Source organism: Ursus americanus, chromosome 3, assembly GCF_024610735.1.
Source record: "Ursus americanus isolate L20-20 chromosome 3, mUrsAme1.1.p, whole genome shotgun sequence".
NCBI classification, from domain to species: Eukaryota; Metazoa; Chordata; class Mammalia; order Carnivora; family Ursidae; genus Ursus; species Ursus americanus.
The window spans coordinates 39,825,084-39,851,370 of NC_142129.1; the positions used below are offsets into that span (position 1 = coordinate 39,825,084).

Consider the following 26,287-nt stretch of genomic DNA (forward strand, 5'->3'; position numbering starts at 1 on the left):
GTCTCTTCCCAGTGTTGCTCCCGCTGCATTGCCCTGAAGCACTGGCTGGTGTCTCCACCTGTGCTTCCTGGGATCCTGGCCATTGCCTGACTCCCGAGGCACCACTACGACCTCTCACTGACCCTTATGTTTATGTATTCCCCAAGCCCTTCTTTGTGATTCTCTCCTACTTCCTCTCCACTCATAGTCTCCCATCTTCAACCATTCTTCCACTCAAGGAGTGGCATGGCATTCCACCTCATCCCTTAGACTCGGAACCTTGGGGTGATCCTTGGCTTCCTCTCCTTTCCTGCTAGGTCCCATGTTCTGTGGATTCGCCAGTGCATAAAAAGGGACCATCTGGCTTGTCCTGCTATACCCCTGCTTCCCAACACCATCATCTCTTGTATAGACTGTGTCTGTCCTTTAATTTTTCTCCCTGAATCTGAACTCAGCCCACTTGGAAGTTCTCTCCCCACCAGAAACACCTACCTACCTTCCATCCTTCCTTCCTTCCTTCCTTCCTTCCTTCCTTCCTTCCTTCCTTCTCTCTCTCTCTCTCTCTCTCTTCTTTTTAAGATTTATTTATTTATTAGCGAGAGAGTGAGTGGAGCCAGTCCAACTCAGGGCTCGATTCCAGGACACTGAGATCGTGACCAGAGCTGAAATCAAGAGTCAGATGCTTAACAGACTGAGCCACCAAGGTGCCCCCAGAAACACCTTTATAGAACATAATTCTTCTCATAATACATCTACACTAAAAAGATCTCAGCCTCCCTCTTCTTATAGCATGATAATAAAAGCTCCATATTCCATTGCAAACCACTTTTCCAAACAAAATGCACTCTTCAACACACCCCTACTAACCTCTAGTTAATCCTATTGATGGCTCCCTGAGCATGCCTTGTACTTCCAAGTCTCTGTCCTTACCCAAGTTCCCTCAGCAAGGAAGACCCTTCATCCCTCAATGCCTGGCTCATGGCCTGCAGAGCTCTTCCATGAAGGGGGAATTAATTGTTTCCTCTCAGGCACGCTTTCTTTTTCCCTGCTTCGTAGCACTTAACATACTCAGTCATACATTGAGTTTGAAACCTCCTTTTGCCAAATTAGCTTGCTTAAAACGGGTCCCTGGCCACCCCTTGTCCCACGTCATAGCTGCTTTGAGACCATACTGCAGAATCCTAGAGGAACCCATTGAAAACCATGGTCATGGACTATACTTAGTTATCTACACCTTCTCCCCCTTATTCCTCAGAACAAGGACAAATTCTTCCTCACCCCTCCACCCCAGGGCACCTACCAAAAAATTTATATAGGTGCTCAACACATGTGACCTGGAATGAATCTTTTATTCAGCCACTAATGGAAAAAAGGAAAATCAACAATGCTTGGTTTTTTTTTTTAAATAAGCTGATAATGTTTTAAAAGGAAAAAGTACATTCTAGAACAAACTTTTCAAACTGTAGAACAAATTCAGTCCATATGTGAAGGGCATTGTGTGGCTAAGATAGGATAGGCAAAGAAGTGATTCTTCAGAGTGATGATTTCTTTTAGGACCAGGAAAAAAAATGAAGCCATTTCCAGAAGAGAAAAAAAGGGGGGGATTGAATTTTGTGTGTGTGGCATAAAAACACTTTAAGAATTTATTTTGGTGGTATTTACTACCTGACAAAAGCCAACTGATTTTTTCCTGCTGGCATGTGCCTCCTGCACAGAGCCCAGGGGCCAAAATGCTTGCAAACACATTCATATCTCAAATCAGGCAGTGGCCGAGTCTGGGAGACCCAGCCTCCAGTTGTTTGTGAAATCAGTTACCCCTTCTCTGCCCCTCTCTTGTTTATGTGGGGCAGAAGACCCTGGAGCTCCTTCTATAAAAAGGAAAGGAAGGCTTGCCATCCACAGTGGCATCAAAGGGCCCCTTGCTACTGCTCTCCTGGTAGAAACCTTGACATTTCAATAGAATTTTAAGAAAGCTGTTGGGACAAAGTGCTATTGGGAAATTCACCAATAGTTGATTACTTCATTTATAAGTCGTGCAGTACAATGTGGCTATTTAGAATCAAGCCATTCTGGGGAGAAAAAGAAAGGTATGCATATAGATGTTCATTTCATTTTTATTTATAGCAGCAAGAACATGGAAAATAACCCACAGGTCAGCAAAGAGGATATGATAAATTAATTTATGGGCACATTTATTGATATGTTATAATTTTCAGTCATTCAAAATGACATTTGTGAATGATATCTAAATATAAGAAAACATCTTTTTATATTATGCTAAATGTAGGGGAGCAGAATGCAAAATTGCATCTTAACTAGTAAAAATAAAAACTAAGAAGGTTTAAATCTCTTTAACAATGGTTTCTTCTGCATGGTGTAATTAATTATATATTTTTCTCTTTTATTATGTTTTTAATGTTGTACATTTTCTCTACGGCACACGTATATTCTTAAAGTCATGGTTTTAAAACCAACTTTAAAATATGGGGATGTAGAACTGTCACCAGGCTCCAAATCTGGTATGATTAGTGGTTCTGGTCTAGAGGGAATTCTTTGATCTCAACACCCCACGTTATAAATTCAAGCAAAGTTTTGTTTATTCTTCCTTGAAATAAAGCATGGGTTTAAGCCAGCTGTACTGGCTTATTCAGTCCCTGCATCTTTATCCTGAAGTTGATTGGTACAAAGATCAAAAGCCCTCTGAGGCTCCATTGGAGGAAGACTCATTAACTGGAAGGGAGTTCTGAACAGATGTGACATCCTTGAGAGAAGGAGCCAGACAGCAGACAGAGCTGGGCCCGGCACCTGGACTGCCGAAAACATGCGTTTCCAGAAGGGAGGTTTCAGGAGTGCTTTCCAGCGCTCACTCTTCCCTCTCAGGGATTGCAGGGGTGGGAGGAGGGAGGAATGGGAGACACATGAAATGAGTCACTGAGAGGTTTTCAGAGATATCCTAACTTTATCCGTGATGTTGGGTAGAAAGACAGAGGAGCTCTCAGAAAGGTTTTGTAACTTCTGTTAAGTATAAAGGTTTGCAATAAGATTTTGTATTTTGGGCTAAGATATCAGAGTCATGTAGAGATGGTGTTCCTGGGGTTGTGTTAATAAATGTGACTCCCAGGAGTTCACAGCAGTGGGGAAAGCTCTGGAAAGAGATAATTATGAAATAACATGACACATGCGAGAGCGCAAGCCCATGCATTATATGGAAGTAACTCAAAGGAGGGAATTCCATAGAGGAAGGACCTTCCTTAGGAGGGCTTGAATGTATGGATAGAAGCTTACCTGGTGAGCAGAACAGAGTCGACTGCGGAACAAAACATGAAATTTAAGAAATGCATGAAGAGAAAACTTAGTAAGTTGCCTTTATTTCTAAGATATTAAGTCTACATTCTTGAATTCCCAAGACTTGAAGGAAACATGTGGCAACATGTGAAAGTGCATTATAGGAACTTCTTTTTTTTCTTTTAAAGATGTATTTATTTGAGAGAGAGAGAGAGAGCACGCATGTGCACGAGAATGGGGGGTGGAGGGGGGAGCAGGGGTTCAGAGGGAGAGGGAGAGAATCTCAAGCAGACTCCCCACTGAGCATGGAGTCCTGACACAGGCTTGATCTCAAGACCTTGAGATCATGACCTGAGCTGAAATCCAGAGTCAGACACTTAACCAGCTGCGCCACCCAGGCGCCCCGCATCATAGGCACTTCCTAAACTTCGGTTGAATGAATGGAGGCCAATTTTTTACTTCCGAACTGGACATTTTGGTGAAATATATTTTTTCTGTGTATGCACAGAAGAGCTGAGATGTCTCACACACAATAGATTCCTCCCAAATATAAGCAAGAGCCCTTACTCATGGTTGAACGTGTGTGATTATTTGAAATATTTGCTCTACAATTCTCATGCCTGTCACTGTGTCGAGAGAATTGTAGGCGATGCATTTTAAAAATCATGTTTCATATTTGCCTTAGGATGACTTGGAAAAGGAGGATTTTTGCATGTAAATGGATTGGTTATTGCCCTTTGGGGCCAATTTTTATTTATATTATCAAATTAACTCCTTCCTGCAGTTGCTAGCTTAAAGATACAGGCAAGTACTGAGCAATAAAATAAAATTATATTTTTGTGTGAATTTAATTGCCACACAAATTAGGTTTCAGGGCTCATTCTTTGTGAGAGTTGGGAATAACCTGTCAATATCACTTGCCTAGAGGGTTACGGTTCACATTTCAAAGCTTCCTTTAATTGGAAGTACAATAGAGAGCAGTTTGAAGTGATCTGGCTCTTACAAGCTGATGGTCTTGAAGAACTGAGTTTAAGAACAGGCCTGTCCTTATGGCGGCAATGCTGGTTCGCCAGGAGCAGGCACACTCCGAGTGGGTTTTCCTAGAGAGGTGCTGGGCTGTTACTGATATTCGTTGAAACTCTGGGTACGTTGTTGTGATGTGACTGGCTTCTGGCAATGTCAACTTCTTTACCATGGGACAAAGTAAAAATAACTGGTTTTAAATAGGACTCACCCTAGAATTCCATATGGTGCTCCTCCTGGTCCTGGGGGTATCTTCACCTTGTGGCTCCGTATCTGGCCCTGTACAGACCTACTGGACCCCCTTTCAAGCCCTCAAACTCCTTCTGCTCTGCCCATCCCCTTTTGCATCTCAGAACCTGACCCCCAGGAACTGACTGCCTACATGTCTAGAACCTCCTCGTCCTCTTGCTCGGGTGAACTGCACCTACTCACCTTCTTGATCTTGGTTTCCCTCTGGCACAGCAAAACCTCCATTCTTCCCCCTCCTCTCTGGCTTACCCTGTTCTGTTGCAATGTGATCCCTGTTGTAACAAGAGACCAGGACCACGGATTATCCACGAATCTGTGAGCAGAAAGAGCAGAGAAAGTAAAGGCATCAAATGTTAACTATTTGATAAACATAGATTTAATCTCTACCAACTGCTGTGAAATTGGTTCTCTTATTGAGAATATCAGAAACTAATTTTTTTTCTCGAAAGGTGGAATTACTTGTGTGTGAAATTGATATGTGTTTCAGAATTGAAAGAGGTTTACTCATGCATGAGAGCTGAAAACCAAGAAGAATGTGATAACATCCCCAAAGCTTCCCTTTTCCTAATGGCGAAGAAGCTGTTTCTCATTTTGTGTCACCTAAAGAATATCCTACCTTTGGCCCAGTAGCTTTTTGCCACCATATTGCCAGTGGACATGCTTGGCAAGGCTGAGTTAAGGATTTTGGCATTTTCATTTTTCCTTTTGGCATGATTTTTCATCAGCCTGCATTTCTGGAATGCATTTCCATGGTATATTTGGAAGATTCAAGCTGGCAAGATGATAAGCTTTCAGAATTTCCCCCACTCTTCCTTTGAAGGCACTCCAGAATTACAACAGAGGCATCACACTGGTCCCTGCTCTTCTGGCCCCCATGTTGGTCTCAGGTCGGTCTGTTCCATTTGGTCAAGTTTATCACACCTCAAGGACTTCCAAACCTTGACTGTCCAACCCCATGAATGCAAATCATAGTCACCTATCAGAAGTCGAGCTCTGCAGGAGGAAAGAATGAAAGATTTATTTATAGACGTGTTTGCATTTTGTAGAACTGGTTTTATTTTGATGTTTGTAGGTTTTGCTTATATTTTAGGCATTTTTATGGGAAGTGCAAAAATGGCAAAGTCCAGGGGAAATAAACCTACTCACATTAATGTCTCATAAATATGATTTACAAAATATAAGTCGGCCTTAGAATGCTATTGGAATAATCCCACCTGCTCCAGACAACTTGTTTATGGGAGCTTGGAGGCAGTGGTGTAATAGACTGCTGTGGTACTTCACAGACATCAGTTTGAATCCTGAGTCTCACCCTTACTGGATGGTGACTATAGACATAGTACTTAGATGTTGTGGGTCTCAGTTTCCCTTTTTGGAGAATGGGCATTTCTTTAATGGTATTGGCCCATTATAGCAGACTTGGTAAGTTCTGCTTATGGCCCTCTCCCCATGAGGGTAGGAAAAAAAAGAAGCATCTCCCTTTGTGTGGGGATTTCCTATGGAATATTGTTACAGTCATCTCCCCTTGGGGGTAAAAAAGATAAGTAAAAGTTATCCTGGCCATGTTTAGTTGAAGTTTTACGTATGTTTTGGTTTTAAAATGTACCATGTAAGAAAAAAAAAGAGAGAGAGAGAGAGAGAGAGAACTATCTACTGGTTAAGCCCAACTCACTCAAGAAATATGTCTCTTGAATGAAATAAAACAGTTGAACTGAGCCAGTAGTAATTACACTTCTTACCTATTAGGGCAGAGTCGCTACCTCACATCCTTGGGAGATATAGTCTGGTTTGGGCTTTACTGGGCCCGTTTCTATTTAGGGTGGAAGTGAAGTCAGTGTGTGTGTGTGTGTGTGTGTGTGTGTGTACGCGCGCGCGTATGTGTTTGTCCGTGCGTATGCTCACATGCATGCATGTTTGTGTATATGGTCAGGAGAGGGAGTGTGCCTTGAGAAAGCTAAGATGTAGTTAGAGGTAAGCCTTCTACAATATATACCCTACATGTTCAGAATTTTTTTGAGGCTCAATTTGACCCTAATGACCTCCTTCTTAAGAATCAATTGACCAAACAAAAGTGGGGTTCAGAGTAGCCATGTCATGAACTAAGGAAGTCATTACCATCACATCCCTTACCAGGGATGAACATGCAGCCTGATGAAATGGATGCCCAGATTATGGAAGTAATCTGTTTGGGACCAGGAGCAAGAAAATGGAAGGATTTACTATTAGTGCCACCTTTCCATCACCCAGTACGTGAAGGGGTTCAGCTCCTTCTTAAATGCTCATTGTAAATGGTGTTCATTTTAGTTAAGACCAATAGGCAAACTAAGGGAAATTTAGCCAGGTAGTTTAGAAATCATTCTACAACAGTCACTTTATTTTCTGATCCAAAAATACATACCATCTAACAATTCTTTTTTGATTTGTTAATTTATTTAAAAAGCACTACAAAGGTATATGAATTATACATCAAATTTGGTAATAATATATTCACTAAATCATGTTTATGGAAAGAAATAGAGTTTAATTAGCTTGAATCTAACCCAAGAAAGTGCAGGGTAAATGGTACGAGCAGTGCCTACCCAGCTCAGAGCAGAGAATACAGGCTGTAATGTGCGGGTGAAATGGAAAGAGCTTTCTTCTGATTTTTATTCAGATGCCCAGGGGTGGTTTTCCCCCTATCTTCCAGATTGATGTTGTGATTCCCTTCTATCTGTTGACAGCACATAATAAATCTGAATGTGTCCAGAAGCGTGATGACATACCACTGATAATACATTTTGAGCCTCTATAGTGAAGGGCCATTATACTTCATACCAAGTCTTGGGGGCTTTGTTTGTGTATCAGACCAATAAAATGCAGGTTTACCTTTTTTGAGGTTCAACAGCAGCTCTGAGGCTTGTATAGACTCTTTCATTGCAAGTCTAGAAAGGAAAAAATACACAGCAATGGCCAAATTAGCTAACAGCCTGTGATCTCAGTTAACAAAACTACTAGACAAGATTCTATGGAGAAATTCTTTGGAAGTTTCCCCAAAGACCGTGTAGCTATTTGGTATAAAGTGACCCCTGTGGAAATGTAGGTGAAGCAGCTTATTTTTCAGAACTAACACCTTGACTAGTTTGGTGAACCGAAGGCCCTGCTTGCTAGCTTTTGAATAGATGAGGAGAATAGAACAGAGTGAAGGACAAAAAATATTCTCTGTCTACCTTGCAATTTTGTCTTAAAAATAAACTTTCTAGGAAAAATTACCTGAAGAAAACTTACGACATTTCATAGTCTCCACAATGCTACCTGATCTACCTGTCTTACTGTTGGCGGGTCTGACAGCATCTCTACCCACCTAGTGAATCTGGTCTTTAAGAAATCCCATGTTCTTTCTTCGCATACCTGCTACCAAGCCCCCAAATCTGCAGCGGTACCCACCCTCAACTCGAGAATTTGTAGTCAATCAAATGAAGGTAACCTTGGTCTGATATAGATGTGTCCTTTGAGATGGCTTAGAGTAGTGAGCTCTCCAGCTCCCCATTCTCAAAAAAAAAAAAAAAAAAAAAAGCTCTTCTCCATTTTGTACATTAAAAATGAATTCATTTCCTTTATGCAAACACCTCTTAGCAGTGATTCTCAAGCTCTGGTGTGTGTAGGAATCCCCTGGAGAGCTTGAGGAAATATTCCTAGATTCCATTCCCCAGGATTCTCGTTCAGGAAGGAGGCAGTAGGATCCCAGCAATCTTCATTTTGAGGAGAACTCCCAATGATTCTGATGTAGGTGATCCCTGTGGATCACACTTAAAGAAGGTGGAGCTAGAATCCCTTGGTTCAAATCCCAGCTCTGCCACATTGTATCTTGGTCAACTTGGTCAGGCTACTTAGCCTCCCTATGCCTCAGTTTCCTCATTCTGTACAATAGGGATAATGGCAATACCTCACAGCATTTTTGTGAGAATTAAATCAGTTAATTCATATAAAGTGCTTAGAATGCTATCTGGACTATTAATTTCCCAGTAAATGTTAACTAGACCAGTCCAACAAGATACAGATGCCTTGAAATAGATTCATATATAGAGTTACATTGGTGTTTGGGGGGAGGGGGGGAGGGGATCATTTAATGGAGTACTTCAGTGGTTTGTCATTGCAAACAGGATGAAAGCCAACGTCCTTAATGTGGTCTGTAAGACCCTACAGGTCTAGCCTTTGCTTACCATCCAAGCTCATCTCATACCATCCTTTCAGTCATTCTCACTGCTGTCAGCTGCATTTGGCTTATTTCAAGTTTTCCAAGGACACTGTGCTCCCTCCTAGGCAGTGTGCATCTAGGCAGGCCCTTCACATGTGCTATTCCTTATGTCTGAGACACTGTTCCCCTCACTTTTAGTTTATTAATTTTTACCCTTCTTTTAGATCTTAGTTCAAGTATCACTTCCTCTGAGATACTTTTCCTAACCTTACTAAGTTAAATCTTTTCATTTGTGCTCATGGCACATAGATCTCCTTTATATCCCATACGAAAGTTATACTTTCATATTTTTTTCCTCCTCTGCTGAAGTTATTGTCCCCTAAGGCAAAAACCACGCCAGTTTGTTTGGTCACTAGCACAGAGCTTGGCATATAAACACCCGCTGTGTATTTGTAGAACAAATGATTAAATTTTGCTTGAGGGAAGACCAGGTTGGAATGCCATGTTTCTGCATAAAAACAGTGGTGATTTGGGTGGTCTCAGGAGGGTGGAAGGGAAGGGGGTAGGTGTTCTCATGGCAGAGGAGAGTAGGCAGAAAAGGTTAGAGATATTCCAGAAAGGCAGTCAAAAAAAACCTGAGATATCCACCATCCTTCAGGGTGGATGTCATCTGGACAGAGCTGAGAAAGATTGCCAGAGTTGGGTTTGGGTGCCAGAGAAGATGAACATAGGTGAGAATTCCTATCCAAGCTCCTATCCAAAAAGAGATAAAATGGAAAACCAGGATTCAGATTCTTGAAGGGACAAGTCCAACATCGAGACCACTGTGCCAGAGCTGAGCACTTGGAGATAGAGGGGAACGGGGTTTGGACTGAGAGTCCTTTCAGAATAAAGGAGGCCCAGGGCTGCTGTTGCTTATGAAACTGCGGGTGTATGGTAGGTGGATAGTTCACCTTGGCTTCAAGAGCCAGAGATGCGCAAAGCCCCCTCTGATGCTTGCTCCGTGTCATTGATGGTTTGAGGGCACCAGGTTTGCAGAGACTTTCAGGAAAGAGAAGGTTCTCCTTGATATTCATGATGATGGAACAGAGAATAATTCCTTTCTCTCTAACTTAAGCCAGAGTCATAGCCTTCTTTGACATTTGCCGTCTTCAGTCAGTCTGTGTAGAGTTGAAGGCTCCGACAGGCACACAGGTGAGATTACCACCATCCCAGTCCTCTCTTGTATCTAACCTCGCCATGCAGCCATTCATTGCTCAGTGGCGGCCCCTGCTGTTAAAGAGAAAGATAGCACATCCAGAGTCTGATATTAACTCTGGTACCTGTAACTAGGAGAATTTGGAGCAAACAGGAGAGGAGGGGGGGGGGAATGTAAATGGACTCAGGACATCCCCAGGGAGAACCCCCCTCCCCATGTTCAGGGTGCCCTGTGAGCTGCTAGTGCGAGAGAAGCTGAGCCTAAATATTTTGTGCTTAAAAATCTTCTACAAGCTTCTCCGTTTAATCACTTCATTACAAAGGTTTACTAGGAACCATCACAGTGCCCTCTGAGAAATGCCATTGCAAACTTTTCCGTGGGGACTTTAGGGCTATTAGGTGACAAGTATCTTAAAAGACACCCCACTCACTCTTGAGGTTAACTTACAGTAAATTTTCATTAGGGGTGGAGGTGCAACGTTCATGCTTGTTCACATTCTGGACAGGAATCAGAGTATAGATCCTTCCGTAGGAGTCCTGCTGGGATGCACTCCTGCGTGCACGCGTTTCTGGGCATGTGAGCACCTCTGGCGTGTGTGTGCTACGTGTACAAAGTAAGGCAGTTACATGCCATTTCTGGACAAAAACTGCATGTGAGAGAAGAGAAAAAGCAAACTCACAATCAAATAAAAGTAGGGAGAGGGGGAGAGATGAGATTGCAGTTGATTATGGGTCTGGCAGCAGATGTTCTACACGAATCCAACTCTCTGCAGCCAGTCTGTTTCCATGGCAACAGAATCAGTAATTATTGAGCCCAGGCGCTCCCCCCTCCTCTCTCCCAACAAGGTGGAGGCTGATGAATATGAACTATCTCTAGCCCATCACCAGCTCGTTCTTTTTCTCCTTTTTACTCTTTTTCTTTCTTTCTTTTTAAAGTTCTTCATAAGAAAAGTGGAGGTATTGAGGTACACCAACAAGAGGAGCTCTATGCCTATTGATGAAAGAGCATAAGGCACCAAAATTGAAATGCAGTTATTCTTTTTCTCCTGTGATACTATGAGAGAAAAGCTCTTCCTAGAAAAGCCGATGATCTCTGAAGATGCTAAATAAATGAGCAGGAGTTTCCCTGAAATGGAGACTCCCTTTGATTGGCTGATCTTTCTGCGACTCCTGCCAATCGGAGCACCCCTGGGCTCGAGCTCCATAAACATAAGCAAAGGTACATGCTTATTCTTCTGGACTTGAAGTGTGTACCATTCAAAGGTGTGCGGCAGGTCTCCATTCACATGGCTCAACTGGAAACCTATTTGGTGAACAAGCTTACTCAGGAACCATCTGGTATTCCATCACATTGTTCTTCTGGGGGACGACTCTAAGGCACTGGTGGCGGCAGCAGCTTAGTAGCAGTATTTGTAGTTGGGAAAGATGGACTTACGGGAGCTTGGTGAGTACACCTCAGTCTTACACATCTGTCCACCGGTGTTAGCAGCCGGAGCTGAAATGCAGCTTTGTCCTATTGTCTGCCGGGAAAACTATGAATCGGAACAGGCACATGGAAGCACAGGCATTCTGGGGTTCCTGTGATGTGTGAGCTTCTGTATTCCAAAGCCTGCATGCGGTGCTTGGGTAGGATCGGATTTGTAGTTGACTGTGTTATTATAACTGGACCATTGGCTTGTCTAGTTAGGATTAGTATGAGGCGTGGAATTTTGCTTTATCTGCCTGGGTATAGATCCATTTCAAAAGAAGATGCTTTTAAAACTAAATTAATAAGAGTCAGCCTTGTGCGTTGCTGGGAAGAGGGAGAAAGGTGCAGGCACGGAGCTGAGCGGTGAGCAGCTTGACTGTGTTGCTGGTGTTTGCATTGTGAAGGGAGATGTTATTACAGTGGTCTGTCGAGCACTTCTTCAGACCCCCAAGCACAGAAGGGCGCATCTCTTCTGCATGCTCTGCTGATCTCGGCTTGGGAAGTGTGCGACTGAGCTAGGTCATGCCCCTGACTTCTTTCATGAACCCGGTCTCTAAATCAAAATATGTTCTCTCTCTTTTTAAAAACTAATTCCAAAGATGAGCTGAAGTACAGTCAGAGGGATTTTAGCTGCCAAAAACCACGCTTCAAAATGATTCTGTTTTGCATCCTTTTCAAGCCCTGGAAACCAGACAGGATTTGCAAAGTTATATTCAAGGATTGGCTCTTTGCCAGGGAAGGGTTGCTCTGAGCTATTGCTTTGCTCCCTGGGGTTTAATTTTCTGACACTGGTGATGAAATTCTCGATTTCTTTGGGTAGAAGCAGGAAAAAATAAGAAAGCAGTGCTGTAAACAGTCAATGGAGAGGCAGCATGTGGAAGGAAAAACTCTGCTTTTGGAGACCCTTCTAGCCGCAAACTTAAAAATATATGTGGCAAGACAGAACTCAAGCACAGTGTAGGATTCCAGAGGAACTATAATCTTTCCGAACATGGAGAGGAGAAGCATTGCTTCTGGCGTGGGTGCAGAGAGCGGGGGCTGAACTTGGGGCTTCCATCTCTGCTGAAGAACCTCTCCCCAGCGTCTCTGCTGGTTTGAGGCTTCATCACTGTTACTTTTTTTTAAATGTAATTCCCTGTCTCATGTGCCAGGAACACTGACAGCACACTGCACATCTTCTATTTACAGTTCACTTGGGTGCAAACAACGGAGAGAAAGAGAGAGGAAAGCATTATCATCTGGTTCAGAAATATATGCACGTGAACTAGTTGAACATGGGAAATCTTCCCGGCTAGTCCTTTATAACAACGTCCTTTTGACAGAAGAGAGTGTTGTAGGTCTTCACATGGCTATAAAAGGGAATTTACTGTGTCCTAAATGGGCTCTGTGATGAGCGGGTAAAGAAACAAAAGAGCTAGGAATGTTTCGCCTGGGGAAGACCCGAAAGCAGAGTGGGGGAGGGGGCGTAGAAGAGACCTGACCTGCTCCTCTGACCTGATGCCACGGGAGGAGATGTCCAAGTTTCTTCACCGTGGGTGACAGTACACAGCCGAGGGGAACCCAGTCACTTGACCAGATCAGTGACCTGTTATGTTAACTGAAGGCCCCCCTAGAAATGTAGGCTGTCCTCTGATCCCAAGTGACTCAAGATGGGGTGCCAAATGGAGAATTCCACCTGATCGGAAGCAAGTGTGTGCACGGGAACTCTCCCTATTACATCTCACTTCTAGGTACACCTTGACACCCACCCAATTTTGAGGAAGTCTGGTTTCTAGAGGGTGTGCATTAAGTGACGTCATTTCATTAGAATGACCCTCCATCCTCTTTTGGTCTCTTCTCTACCCCAGTAGCGTCACTGACGCGAGTGAGGCACTGGCACCTGTTGGCAAGAATGAGAGAAGAAACAGCCTTTTATGGAAGCACTAAAAATGTTTAAAAAAAATTAAGAGTAGTTACTAACCTATTTTTGGATCATGGAAGTCTGAGAATTTGCAAGCTGTGAAACTCTCCCTGGCCCTAAGAAAATACATGAATGCATGATCACATAATACTCTGATGACAGCCCCCATTTCAGGGTCATGTGGGATCTCCATCCCAGGTAAATACCCAAGAATTTATTATACCCTCAAGTTTCTTATCTCCTTTTGGCAAAGGGTCCACTACTAAATACTGCCACAGTCCTGTGCCAGTCGACTTCTGACCTAAGCGGTGGCTTTAGTACCTGAATGAGGTCCTGTGTGTTCTCACCGAAGGTTGGAATTGAAGAAGTCTTGGTACTAATTCTAGAACATGGTGGTTTTCTCACTTCTCAGCTTGTGGTGTTGGTGAAACTAGGGTCACAGGACTTGAAATGAACATGCCCCTTCAAGCTACCAGAACAGCTACCAGTTTACTCCTGAAGGAAAAGGCTTCTTCATACTGCCTCTTCATGGCATTTGTGGGATGTAGGAAACTTAAATATAAAGATAAAGAAAAATGAATTCCCTGAGATTGTCACGTGACCATCAGAGTTGCCCGATAGGCCAAAGTGAATATGAATGTGTTAAATCCAATCTCTGACATTCAGTATTGAGAACTGGAAAGATAGAATCCTTCATTTCTCCTAGCAATTGGAATGTAATCAGTCACAATGGGAAAAGCTAACCTGCCTCAAGCATTTACGGTGTGGCAGGCACTGTTCAATACAATGTATGTAAACGTCATAACTCACTAAAGCTTTAAAGCAGCCCCAACAGAATGATTTTTATACCTAATTTCTAGATGAAGAAATTGAGTCACCAAAATATTAAGGAACTTGCCCATGCTTACCAAGCGAGGATGTGGCAAGTGGTTTGTGTTTTCACACATGTTGATTTACTTGTTTGCTGCATCCATGGGTGGAAGGAGTGTGAATGGACAAGGGAAGGAGGTCTCCTCAGCTATCAGTCAGTCTAGTGGAATGAGGCCACGGGGAATTGAATTCAACAATCACTGTGATACACTTGATCTTAGCCAAAAGTCCGAGAAGCGATTCAACAATCACTGTGATAAAGTCAAATTAGAAAGGCATTTTAGGGTGGTTGGGTGAATTCTTCATAATGTCATTTAGGAAAAGATGTTGGAGGTAAGTAAAACCTTGTTACCAAAATGCCCCATTTGTTTATCCCCTTGTGTTATTGTATGATATGCCACCTCATTCCAAGGACTGTTTCTTTGACTGATATGAACTAGGTCAGTCTCTATATGAGAACGGCTCCTCCTGGGCCATCTGTGAGAGGGGGAAGGTCATCAGTTCCACGGCTGCCCTTTGCTCGCATTTGCCATGAATGATTTGCAGTTGCCGTAGCAACAATGAGGGTCATGAAGGACCATGAACAACAGTGCAGTCGGTTTGGGGGTGTGCATGACCTGCAGCGGATGTGGGAATCACCAATGCTACCATGCTTTCTGAACACCCTGCGAACAGGCCCAGCTCAGAAAGAGATTCCAGGTGGTGGCAGAGCAGCTGAAGACTCAGAAGATTAGACCTGAAAATCATTGCATGTGACATAGTTTTCAAACCATGTCGCTTAGAGCTGGGGGCGTTGATGGGACTGGGGCAATGTGGAGTGGGGGGTGGGAGGGGAGTCAGGGGTGGGAGTCCTCCACTCCCACTTCAGAGCATCTCCATTTCTGTTTTATAAACTGCCATTCCCACTGAAGACTTACTAATGAAAAATGGAGGGGAAGGAGTCAGTCCACTAGACAGAAGAAGAAAAACTATTGATGTCCTTGAAATTTCTAGTTTGACATATAAAGAAATAGCAGACCAGAGCATACAAGCAAGATTGCATTGCTAGATGGAAAAAGAATCTGTAGGGATCTCAATAGCAGGTTTTAAAAACATGGGTTATTTGCTATGCATGCCTAATATTATGCGCTTTCTACTATTACACTAGGTATGTGAATGTGTGAAGACAATTTCAATAGCTATTCAAAAAATAATGTCCTACAGAGATAATATGGCAGATCTCTTTCTAGACCAAAACTGTCTAGTGGAAATATAATGCAAGTTATGTATGTAATTTCAATTTTTTTAGTAATCACATTTAAAAAGTAAAAAAAAAAAAAAGGCAGGTCTATAAATTTTATTTTTTAAAGATTTTATTTATTTATTTGACAGTGATAAAGACAGCCAGCGAAAGAGGGAACACAAGCAGGGGGAGTGGGAGAGGAAGAAGCAGGCTCCCAGTGGAGGAGCCCGATGAGGGCTCGATCCCAGGACTCTGGGATCACGCCCTGAGCTGAAGGCAGACGCTTAACGACTGAGCCACCCAGGCGCCCCTATAAATTTTAATAATATGTATATTTAACTCAGTATGCCCAAAATATTTCAACATGCCAGTACAAAATTATTAACAAAAATATTTATATTCGATTTTTTATGTTAAGTCTTTGAAATCCAACATGTAATTTACACTGACAGCACAACTCAATTTGGATACTGAATTTTCACAGGAAATCTGTTTTTAGATCGTAAAATTTATATTTAAAAAGGTCGATTCACATATCCAACTTGTTCCAAACATACACGAAAGTTTTTCAATAACTAAAGTATCAATTTTTTAAATATAAATTAGCTAAAGTTAAATAAAATTTGTAACTTGCTTGCGCAGTCCTACTAGCCAGTGACTAGTCTACTAGACAGTGCAGTGCTGGGCTCTGAAGAGCTCTCCTGATATACCAGGCCAATGACTTGTACCTCATTATCGCACCATGGCACCTTCCTCTTTTCTACCCCCATGAAGTACCTTGAAGACTAGCCCTGGCAACAGAGACAGAAATAGAACATTAATATTTACAAACTTGTTTACTTTTGCCCTTAACCATTGTACATAGAACACTCAACATGTAGCAAAATCTTGGTTTTTCCATTACTTTGTTTGGCATGGGGGAATTAAAAGGTGTGCCATTTCCTATTGCAGAAAGTCAACATTCACCATCTGTGGCATTTTTCTGTCCCCAAATATTGTGGGCCCACCTCTCACCACACTTTGGGCCACCTCCTTCAACTCTGTATGTTCAGGACACATGGGTTTAGTTTTAATAATAAGCTAAGCAAACCTTGATTGAGAGGGTAACTCTGCTGCAAACAGAAAATTCTTTATGAAGACAAGTATAAATTGAGGCCAAGGGATGATTTAATTGCTGTCTTCTTATTCAATTCTGCAAATTTTGTTTAGCTAGAAAATATTGACTAAGTAGTTCTTACAGTTAATTTGGTCTTAAAATCCTTACCTTCAACATCATATGTTATTCTATTTATCCACTCCCCCAAGGTTTTTTTGTTGTTGTTTTGTGGGTTTTTTTTTTTTTTGATGTAAAACCAATTATGAAAATGTAATCAACCTTTTCAGGAAGCTAGATCAAAATTATGCTGCAAAGCCTCCTTACAGGCATCCAGTCCCAGCCTCCTAGAGATGTCCTGACATTGACAATTGCAACCAGATCTGCACGTAGAAGGATAAAGCTCAGTCTCGTTTGGTCCTCTTAAACCTTTGGTTGATAAAGAGGTCTTTTAGGAATGTCCCAAAATACTGAGAAAGGGAGAAAAAAATCCATACTGTTCAATACCATCCCTAACGTCGGGATGCCTTTTGGTCCAACTATACCCATTTCCTGCACGTTGAACAGAATCGGCTTCGTGCACTTAAGCACTCAACGAATGTTTGTTAGATTAAGTTATGTGGCCCTTTGGCGACTTCTCTCTTTCCATGGCAGGATCTTATCATCTTTCTGAGGTAACACTGGCAGACCAAGTAGATTAAACCATAGGCAGGGTTGAATCTAAGAGCGAGATGACTTATGAATCTGCTGATGTTTGGCCACACCAAGAACTATCATGAGTGTAAGGAAGTGCTGTGGGATTTCAATGAGCACAGAGACACTGGGAAATAACAGTATCTTACAGAAGTGAAATTAGTATTATGATAATTATCTTTGACTTGCCACAAGATTTTGAAGTCCACTAATTTGCTAACTAATTTTAAACAATCTATGATATTCTAGAAATCCAGGACTAGAAAAGTATTGTATTGATGACAGAGCAGTAATCTAGAACCTAAGGCCTTGAATTATTGTCTATAGTTTAGCAAATGAATTTTGTAAATCATTTAACCTTTATGCTCCACAGCACCTATACATGGGTAGAAAGAAGTTTAGACTTGGCGATTCCCAAGGTCAAGCTTCAGAACAATCTATTCTCTAGGGCCCATATTGCATGGATCATAACAATCTTTTCCACTGTACCCAGCTGGATCCTCAGAATCCCTCTTAACACAGCATGAAGTCAGCCACTACCAAGCAATCAGAACTGGCTTACAGCTGAAACTGATTTTTCATCCCTCTCCTATGTCTTTTTTTCAGCTGTGTGCATTGTGCAATACTTTGAAAAGGAACACACGGAATTATCATCAGTATGCAGGGTTTCAGGGATAAGGGAACGTCAGTTCTTTACTCATCTTCTTGCTCAGCTGTTCCATGGAGGTGTTGCCATCTGACAAGGAGGGCTGTAGCCTGGCACTTTGGGAGCTCACTTTTCCTTTCCTTTGAGCTATAAGTGATGAGAGACCTGTCAAGGAGAGCAGTTCACTGGCATCATTCCCAGACCTGGAAGCATAATGAAATAAAGTTTCATTCTGACTTGGTTGGAATTTTTATAGCTGAACATTTGAGATAGCATCTGGGGCAGTTCTAACATCCATTTGCCTGGTTGGAATGAAGCACCCATCAGCTAATGGAACTTAGGCCTTCATACTGGCAGCCCATACTGACAGACTTGACCTTTGGGCGAATCATTTCTAAGTAGAGCCAGCCAGGCCACCGGTCCTAGCAGCTGAGGTGGAGCTCACTCATGTCTAATGGTCCAGCAATGTAAAATACGCATTATAGAAGTTTTATCATATACAAAGAATGATATCAAAGCAGGAACTGGTCTGAAAGCCACCCACATTTGTACTGAGCATCAATTTAGACCACTTAATGTTAAGGGTTCAATCCAAGGCTTAGGCTCTGGGGATACTATGTTGGTACGGTCCACTGGCACTCTTCCTAGTACCCACACCCTTCCAGCTTTAGAGAACAGAGGGGGTCAATGGACAAAAGCCCCCACTCTGGATTCCATAAGCCGGGCTCAAATATATCTGCAAAGTAGACCCAAGAAGTTTTGCAAATACCACTTGATGGGAGATCCCTCTGTCCTCCATAAAATTTCTTGAGGACTAGGTAGATGACTACTTAACCCCTCTGAACCTTAGTTCCCTCATCTGTAAAAATGGAAGTAAAGGTGCATTTCTCACAAGGCTGTTGGTGAATGAAAATTAAATTATGGTATCTGTGTAAGTGTTGAGTACACCATAAAGCACTTTGCAAGGAGAAAATAGTATGATTACATTCCTTGGGTGAAAGCCATTTATTTTTTGTATCTCAGAGAATGTCTAGCTCAGCTCTTTGGCTATGGAAGGTTCTCTAATTGGACAGCTAGAGTGCTAGGAGGGCACATACTGTCTGCTCTCAGATCACTCTCCTGAATCCTCAGAGACTACCCTAGCTCTGCTAGCACCAGAGGCCACCCAGAGGGAAAACGACACTGCCCTTAAAACAAAGAGCCTAGGGTGAAGTCCCAGCTTAGCCACTAGTAAGATTTAGGTCTTGCCATATTGCCTCTCCAATCTTTAGTATCTTTTTTTCTCATGTACAAGATATAGATAATATCTAGCCTATCAGATACATAGAAATGTTCAGAGAACAAATAAATTAACATATCCCATGTGCTCTGTGGATTGTACATAAGGTAATATATATAAGATATTACTATCATTACTTCAAATCTAATATCTCTTAACAACTTAGCCATGTTTCTAGAGGAGGAATCACTGGAAACATGTTTTTGGAGCGAGAGTTCCAGAAGCTCCAGGATAGTGATATAAGCTTTTCTGATTTTGGAAGCCAGTCAAGATCAAACGATATTGTGCTTCTTGACAGATGCCTTGTGGCATTCAGGAAGGCTGTTACCCGTCATGAATAATTGGTGGCTTTTACATTTGTAAGTCAAAGATGTTCTTGGTCTCTGCATATGGCCCATAAATCTTTCTGGATTGCCAAGTTTTAGCCATACTGCCCCAACTCTGTCTTTCTTCTTCATGAAGACATAATAAAGCTTTGGAAAACATACATATTTTTGGTTCTTTCATATGGAGGTTCCCAGGCACTTCTTGGTAGCTTTCTTCTCTCCCCCGTCCCTCCTAGCCATGTACTTTACACTCCTGAATTACGTATTCTGTCAAGAAAGGAGAATGGGTGATGTCTTCCTTTGTTATGTCCAGTTACCTATTTACTATAAACCCATCACATTCTAGATCTTAAAGAATCCTGAGCCCTGGAATGGCAAATAGATTCCATCTGGTGACAACTTGGGTGTTCTGATAGAGGCTGCATAGGGCTGTCATCTGGACTCAGTGGGCCGTTGGGTGGGGAGGGAAGGGTTGCAACGTGCAGTTACTTTATTATAGGTGAAGAAAGTGAGTCTCAGAGGAATTAATTGACTTGTTAATATGTGTGTTAACAATGGACAGTGTTTACATTTCCTTGCTCTCTCAATTCAGTCAACAACCACTATTTGCTGCATGCCCGCTCTTTATCAGTTCTAAGTCTTGATATTTTCTATGAGCATAAATAATCTGTGAACATCTATGGATTAACCTGCATGGAAGTTTATTTTTCATGCAATCATTAGCCTCAAAGTTGTCCAGAATTGAGAGGCTACAATAACAAAATTCCCAATGAACCACTTATTTATATAAGTTGACCCTTGAAAAACACAGGTTTGAATCCACTTACAGGTGGGTTTTTTACAGTACAGTACTATAAGTGGATTTTCTCTTCTTTATAATTTTCTTAATGACATTTTCTTTTCTCTAGCTTATTATAAGAATACAGTATATAATACACATAACATACAAAATATGTCCTATTTGATCACGTTACCGATAAGACTTCTGATCAATAGTAGACTATTAGTAGTTGAGTATTGGGGGAGTCAAAAATATATGCAGTTTTCAACTGTGTTGGTGCATCTAACCTCCACCTTGTTCAAGGGTCAACTGTATTCACTAATTCATTTGTATATTCACTTATGCATTCATTTTCCTGTCCATTTACATAAGGAATAAAAATCCACTTTTTAAAAGTTGGGCTTTTGTAAGAGTTCTTTCAAAACAATTTGAAAGTGATTGATAAAAACAAATTGGCCAATAACTGCCCTTGATTTTTGCCTCTGTTCCTCTTGGTCTGCTACTTTATATGGCCTTGCTGGCACAGAGGTGAAAATGAACAATGAAGAAAAACTAATCCATAAAAGCAAACTCAAGAGCTGTCCACTATCCTCCTTTTTGCAAAGCGGCCTGGAAGATGAAACATAGACAAACCCCAAAATTTTCACTTTACCAAACCAAGTTTCTGAACTGTTAGAATTGTCAAGGGGGAAAGACTTTGCAACGATGGTGATAGAGAGCTGCTGCAATGCCATGTCACCTGGGGAGAGGTATGAGTAGCAAGGGGTGGGAAAATCTTTTAGCCCTCTGAACAGTGTAGTAACGCTACAGTAGTGACACCCATAGTGTGTGGTCTGTCTCTCTCTCTCCCATCCCTGGTGTAGTTGTAAAGGCTCACTCCCAGTCACTGGCTTCAAGGCCAGAGCAATGTCAGAAACACTTGCCTGGTGTGGTTATAAGAATTGTGTCCTCTAGGTGCTAGGCATTTTACATATGCATAGGTCCTTTTCATGGAACTTTCCAAGCTGGTTTTTTTTTTTAATTATTCTTAATGTAGCTGTTATTTTAAAATTACTACATGTAGCAGTCTGTCAAGATACAGTTTTTTCCCTGGTTTTATTGAGAACTAATTGACATACATCACTGTAAGTTTAAGACGTACAGCATGATGGTTTGATTCACACGGGTGTAGTGATGACCACAATAGGTTCAGCTAACATCCATCTTCTCATATAGATACAATAAAAAGAAAAGGGGAAAAAAAATTCTCCTTGGATGAGAACGCTTAGGATCTACTTCCTTGACTTTCCCATATACCTCACAGCAGTGCTGTGCTCATTGTGTTGTATATCACATCCCTAATATTGACTTATAACCGGAAGTTTGTGTCTCTTGACCACACTCCTCCAGGTCTCCTTTCCCCCCCACCCTTCATCTCTGATAACCACTAATCTGATCTCTCTTTTTTTTTTTTTATGACTTTGGTATTTTGTTGGGGGTGGTTTGTTTGTTTAGATTCCACATATAAGTGAGATCATACCTTATTTGTCTTTATCTGACTTATCTCGCTTAGCATAATGCCTTCAAGGTCCATCCGTATTATTGCAAATGGCAGAATTTCCTCATTTTTTGGTTGGTTTTTTTTTTATGGCTCAATAATATTCATTGAATAAATATACCACACCTCTTAGGTTATTGGTTTTTATCAGAGAGCTCATCCCCCTATCTTAATAGGACGGAGGGCAGGTTTCAGGGAGGCTTTAGCACCGATTCTCGACCTCCGTCCTTTATGCTAATACATTTCATTGCAGCATTAAGAGTAATGTTAAAAGGCATTATATCCCATTTTACAGATAAGGAAACAGATGTAGAGAGCTAGCTCATTATCCTTCCTGTAAGTGGCAGAGTGAGATTCAAATCCAGGTCTGTCTGAGTCCCAAGCCTGTGTTCCTTTTTCTGAAGTCTAATGCTTTCATTTCAGCGTCACTCCCTGTACATTGATTTATAACTAATGCTTTAGAAAAGTAGTCTTCAGTCTGGAGTGCTCATTGCCCTGAAGAGAATGAAGACTTTTCAAGGGAAAGGCAGGCATGGATAGTTCTAAGGTGATTCATTTCCACATTCTCAGTTTTCACCTGTTCATTAAAACCCATAAATGGGTTCCCATCTTAATAAGAGATGGGGTCCCAATAAAATCTTTCCCTTGGGTTTAATAATCATCAACATTTGTAATGTATTTGTTCTAATTACTTTATATTAATAATGGTACTGTTAAACTCAATGCGGAAGAATATTTTTATCACAGCCTCCTGTTCACAGAAAATGTATTTTAAATTAGGTTTTAGTATATAGATGTTTTTGTTTCAGAGAAGTGTAATAGTATGATTCACAGTTGACTTTTAAGCATAAAATTCTATCATGCTAAAATTCTGTATGAGTAGAATTGAGGTAGAATGGGAACAATAGGAAGTGGAATGGGAATTTGAGTTCTAAGACAGGGTGGCAAACAGTGACCCATGGGCCAAATCCAGCCCACTGCCTATTCTTGTATATAAAACTTGCTGGAACATAGCCATGCCTATTCATCTGTGTGCTGTTTAAGACTGCTTTCATGCTACAGTGGCATCATCGAGTAGCTATGACAGAGACTGCTTGGAAAGCCTAAAATAGTATTTGGCCTTTTACGTAGAAAGTTTGCAGACCTGTTATTAAAGGAGAAAAATGATGTAAAATTTCCAACTATTAAAAAAAGAGCTTATTCATATATTTTTAAATGAGTAATTATAGGTATAAAATCCCTATTGTATGTATACCCAAGGATACATTTAAAATAGTGATGTAACAGTTTTATTTTTTCTATCAATATTGTAATATGCTGAAAATTATGTTCTTTGCAACTATTTCAACTGTGATGAAAAATTTCAACCATCAACTTAAAAATGTGTACGTAGAGATATGCATAGATTTTTTTTCAAAATAGGGAGGAGACCACTGCCCTTGAAGACAGGATCAGGGATGTGACTTTCCATAGTTTAAGGCCATCCTATGATGGATGGGAGCTTGTCTTTTTTTCATGGAGCAGAGTGAGCCCCATGTGAGTACCTCAGCCGTCACTGGAGCTGTTCTCCCACAACCTTGGTGGGTAGCTGAGGGAAATGTTGGACTCTAGCAGGACAGTGTCAAAGAGTGGTCTCTTAAATGTCCGGGCTCAGTCTTAGAGATCAGAAAAATCCTTCACAAGCCCCTATGTTGGCCCTTCTATTGGCCAGCTAGGGGAAAGAAAGAACACCAATGCCCTTCCAGGAGGTAGAAGGCTGGGTCTTTTAAGATGTCCCTGCAGACCTGATGGGAGCCTGTGCTGTCCTCCGGTCGCACTGATGGTGGATTGCACTACACAGGTGGCTGTTTACACCTGCCTAGTAACCTTGATGCATGTTTTGGGTTGAATTCTGTCTTCCTCCAAAAAATGAGACGCTAGTCTTAGTCACCAGTACTTCAGAATAGGACCTTGTTTGGAGATAGGGTCTTTACAAAGGTAATCGAGTTAAAATGAAGTCCTTAGAATAGGCCCTAATCTCCTTGTGTCCCTATAAAAAGGAAAAATTTGGACACAGGGAGAAGATGGCCACCTACAAGCCAAGGAGAGAGGCCTGGGACAAATCCCTCCCTCACAGCCCTCAGGAGGAACCAACCCCGCTGACACCTTGGGTTCAGACTTCTGACCTCCAACACTAGGAGGCAATAAGTTTCTGTTGTTTAAGCCACCCAGTCTGTGGTATTTGGTACTTTCTGAGAGTAGCCCTTGCAAACAAATACAGTGCACTGAAAAGCACAGGTTCTTTTAATGGACTTTCCAAAGCCCAGTGATTTTTATGTTTAGCTGTGTTTTGAAATTACTACATGACATGGTCCATCAGAGCACAAGTTGTTATCAGAATGCATCTAAAGACAGAGGACTGGAACCAAGGAGACTTTGATTCTGACCCCTAGTCTCCTTCCTTCCCCCTAGAGCAGTCCAGCAGAGCAGTTAAGATCAAAACCTCTGGAGCCAGAGCCCTTGGGTTTAAATTTTACTAGCCATGTGACTTTGGGGCCTGAATGGCCTCACTGTTAAATTGAGTAATAACAGCACCTGCCTTGTTAGGTTATTGCGAGGACCAACTGAGTTCATAACATGTAAAACTCAATGCTTGGCCCATAGTAAATGTTCAACAATCAAATGTTCATTGTATTATTGAGGGACCAAAAAGAACAACCTCTGCCTAAGACCACCCCAGACCCAGGAATCACCTAGCAAGTACTGCTCACATGTCCCCTGAAATTAGCTCTAAGTTGTGTTTGTGAAATTGCCATATGAATGTTAGAATGACTTTTTTTAAAATCTAGGATTGTCTTTTCTCTTGTTTTATCCTGTCTTATTCTTGCAAAGCCTAATATTTGAGAATAGCTAGCATGCCTTATTAATCCTTAAAAAAGTGTCTGCTCCAGCACCAGTTGGCAGTTAGATTTCATCAGTCACTTGAGATTATGGATTAACTCACTGATCTTTTTACCCTTCGAGCTAATTAGCCTTTGGACAAATACAGCTAGTCACAGAAGCCAAACACAGCTGACCAAACACATTTCAAAGAGTAAATTTGGTGGGTAAATAATGCCAAGCTTAGATCTCTCAGTAATATTGCTTTTCTGAGTCACTGGAATCTTGATGATCTTTCCTTCCCAGTTGGTAGTGAGGTGTTTACAACCCTTCAAAGCAAAAGGGACAATGTGACCAATTAAACCAGCTAGCTCCTCCCTACTTAAGTCTCTGCCACCCCCATTTAAGATGATTCTTTCTCTGATGTTCTCTAATAATTGGCCCAGTTTGACTTTAAATGACTGAAGTATATCCTTTGGGACCCCTGTTTAACAGACAAGGGAGACTTTCCTAGATCCCCAGCTGAAATGTAATTTTACTCAATTTAGTATAATTACCGCTACCTGCCAAGACTTTCTGACACCTCCATAAAGCACCTTAAACAGTTCATGCCTCACCCTGGTGCTAAGGCCTGTTAAGTACTTGTAGATAATTATCACATCCTCTTAGACAATGTTTGGTGAAACTCAATATTTTTAGACCTTTCATTCTTTGCTAAAGAAGACCTCTCCAGGTAGACTTTTTCAAGCTCCCTTTAGTTGAAATTATTCCCACATTGTAATAGGCACAACCTCACCAGTGAATTGCAGGGAGTTGCAGGGGGAGTCTCTCCCTGCCAGCCCCGTGGTAATGGGCTGGAATAGTGTGCCCATCCTGGTGTCCAGCTCTATTGGGCAGGCTCCTGGCCCCTCCTCTGATGTCCCCTTGCGTGGGCAACCTTACACTGTGTGCATATATGATCTTCCGAGTGACCATTGCTTCTTTCTGACCTCACAGGGCAAAGTTCTGGTGAAAGGGAGATTCCAGATTGAATGACAGCTCTGAGATTGCACAACCACATCCCTACTCATTTGGGTTTGGTTTTTGTTCATGCATTCAAGAAAACAGAAACAGGAAATGGTTTAGCTCTTATCTCAGAAGAGTAGAAGTGTGATTGCTTTGCACTGTCATCAGTATTCATTGACAAAAAACATTTGACAAGCGAATAATAAGTGCCTAGCACTGTGCTTTGGTAAATAGGAGGAATCCAAAGAGATTACAATCTAGACTTTGCTCTCAGGGATCTTAGAAAACAGTGAAAAGCTTACAAGATAGTAAATCATATTGAACAGTGTTAATCTAGCTAATAACAGAATTGCAAGCTTCAAGTGAAGTAAGTCCTAGGCCACTATTCTGTAACTAGTTCATTTGGAAAAAATATCCCATGGTGAAGAGCACCATATGTTACACTTGCGTGGGCTTTCCCAAACCAAGATATCGTGTCTGATACCAAGTGGCATCTGTCTAAACGAATTATGATAACACGAGTTTATTATACAGAATGAACTGTATATGTATTTGACAAGGAAAAATGACCGAGAAATATTTCTCAGTGAACAAAGAAGGTAATATGATAATATACAGCATATGATCCATGGGGTGTGTGTGTGTGTGTGTGTGTGTGTGTGTGTGTGTGTGTGTGTATGTTTTGGGTGTATGAATAGATGAAA

The 26,287-nt window shown here is 41.6% G+C and overlaps 1 protein-coding gene across 10 annotated transcripts in view; it reads left to right on the forward strand.

The window, feature by feature from the left end:
- ELMO1 (engulfment and cell motility 1) overlaps positions 1-26,287 on the forward strand; it is a 527,802-nt gene that overhangs the window by 387,526 nt on the left and 113,989 nt on the right. Inside the window, exon 1 of one of the 10 annotated variants that reach the window (XM_045792852.2) lies at positions 11,134-11,348. The exons of the other annotated variants lie outside the window; for them this stretch is intronic. The gene's annotated coding sequence lies outside the window, so the exon portion shown is untranslated. Of the gene's footprint in view, positions 1-11,133; positions 11,349-26,287 lie in introns of those variants that run through there. 10 annotated transcript variants of the gene reach the window in all.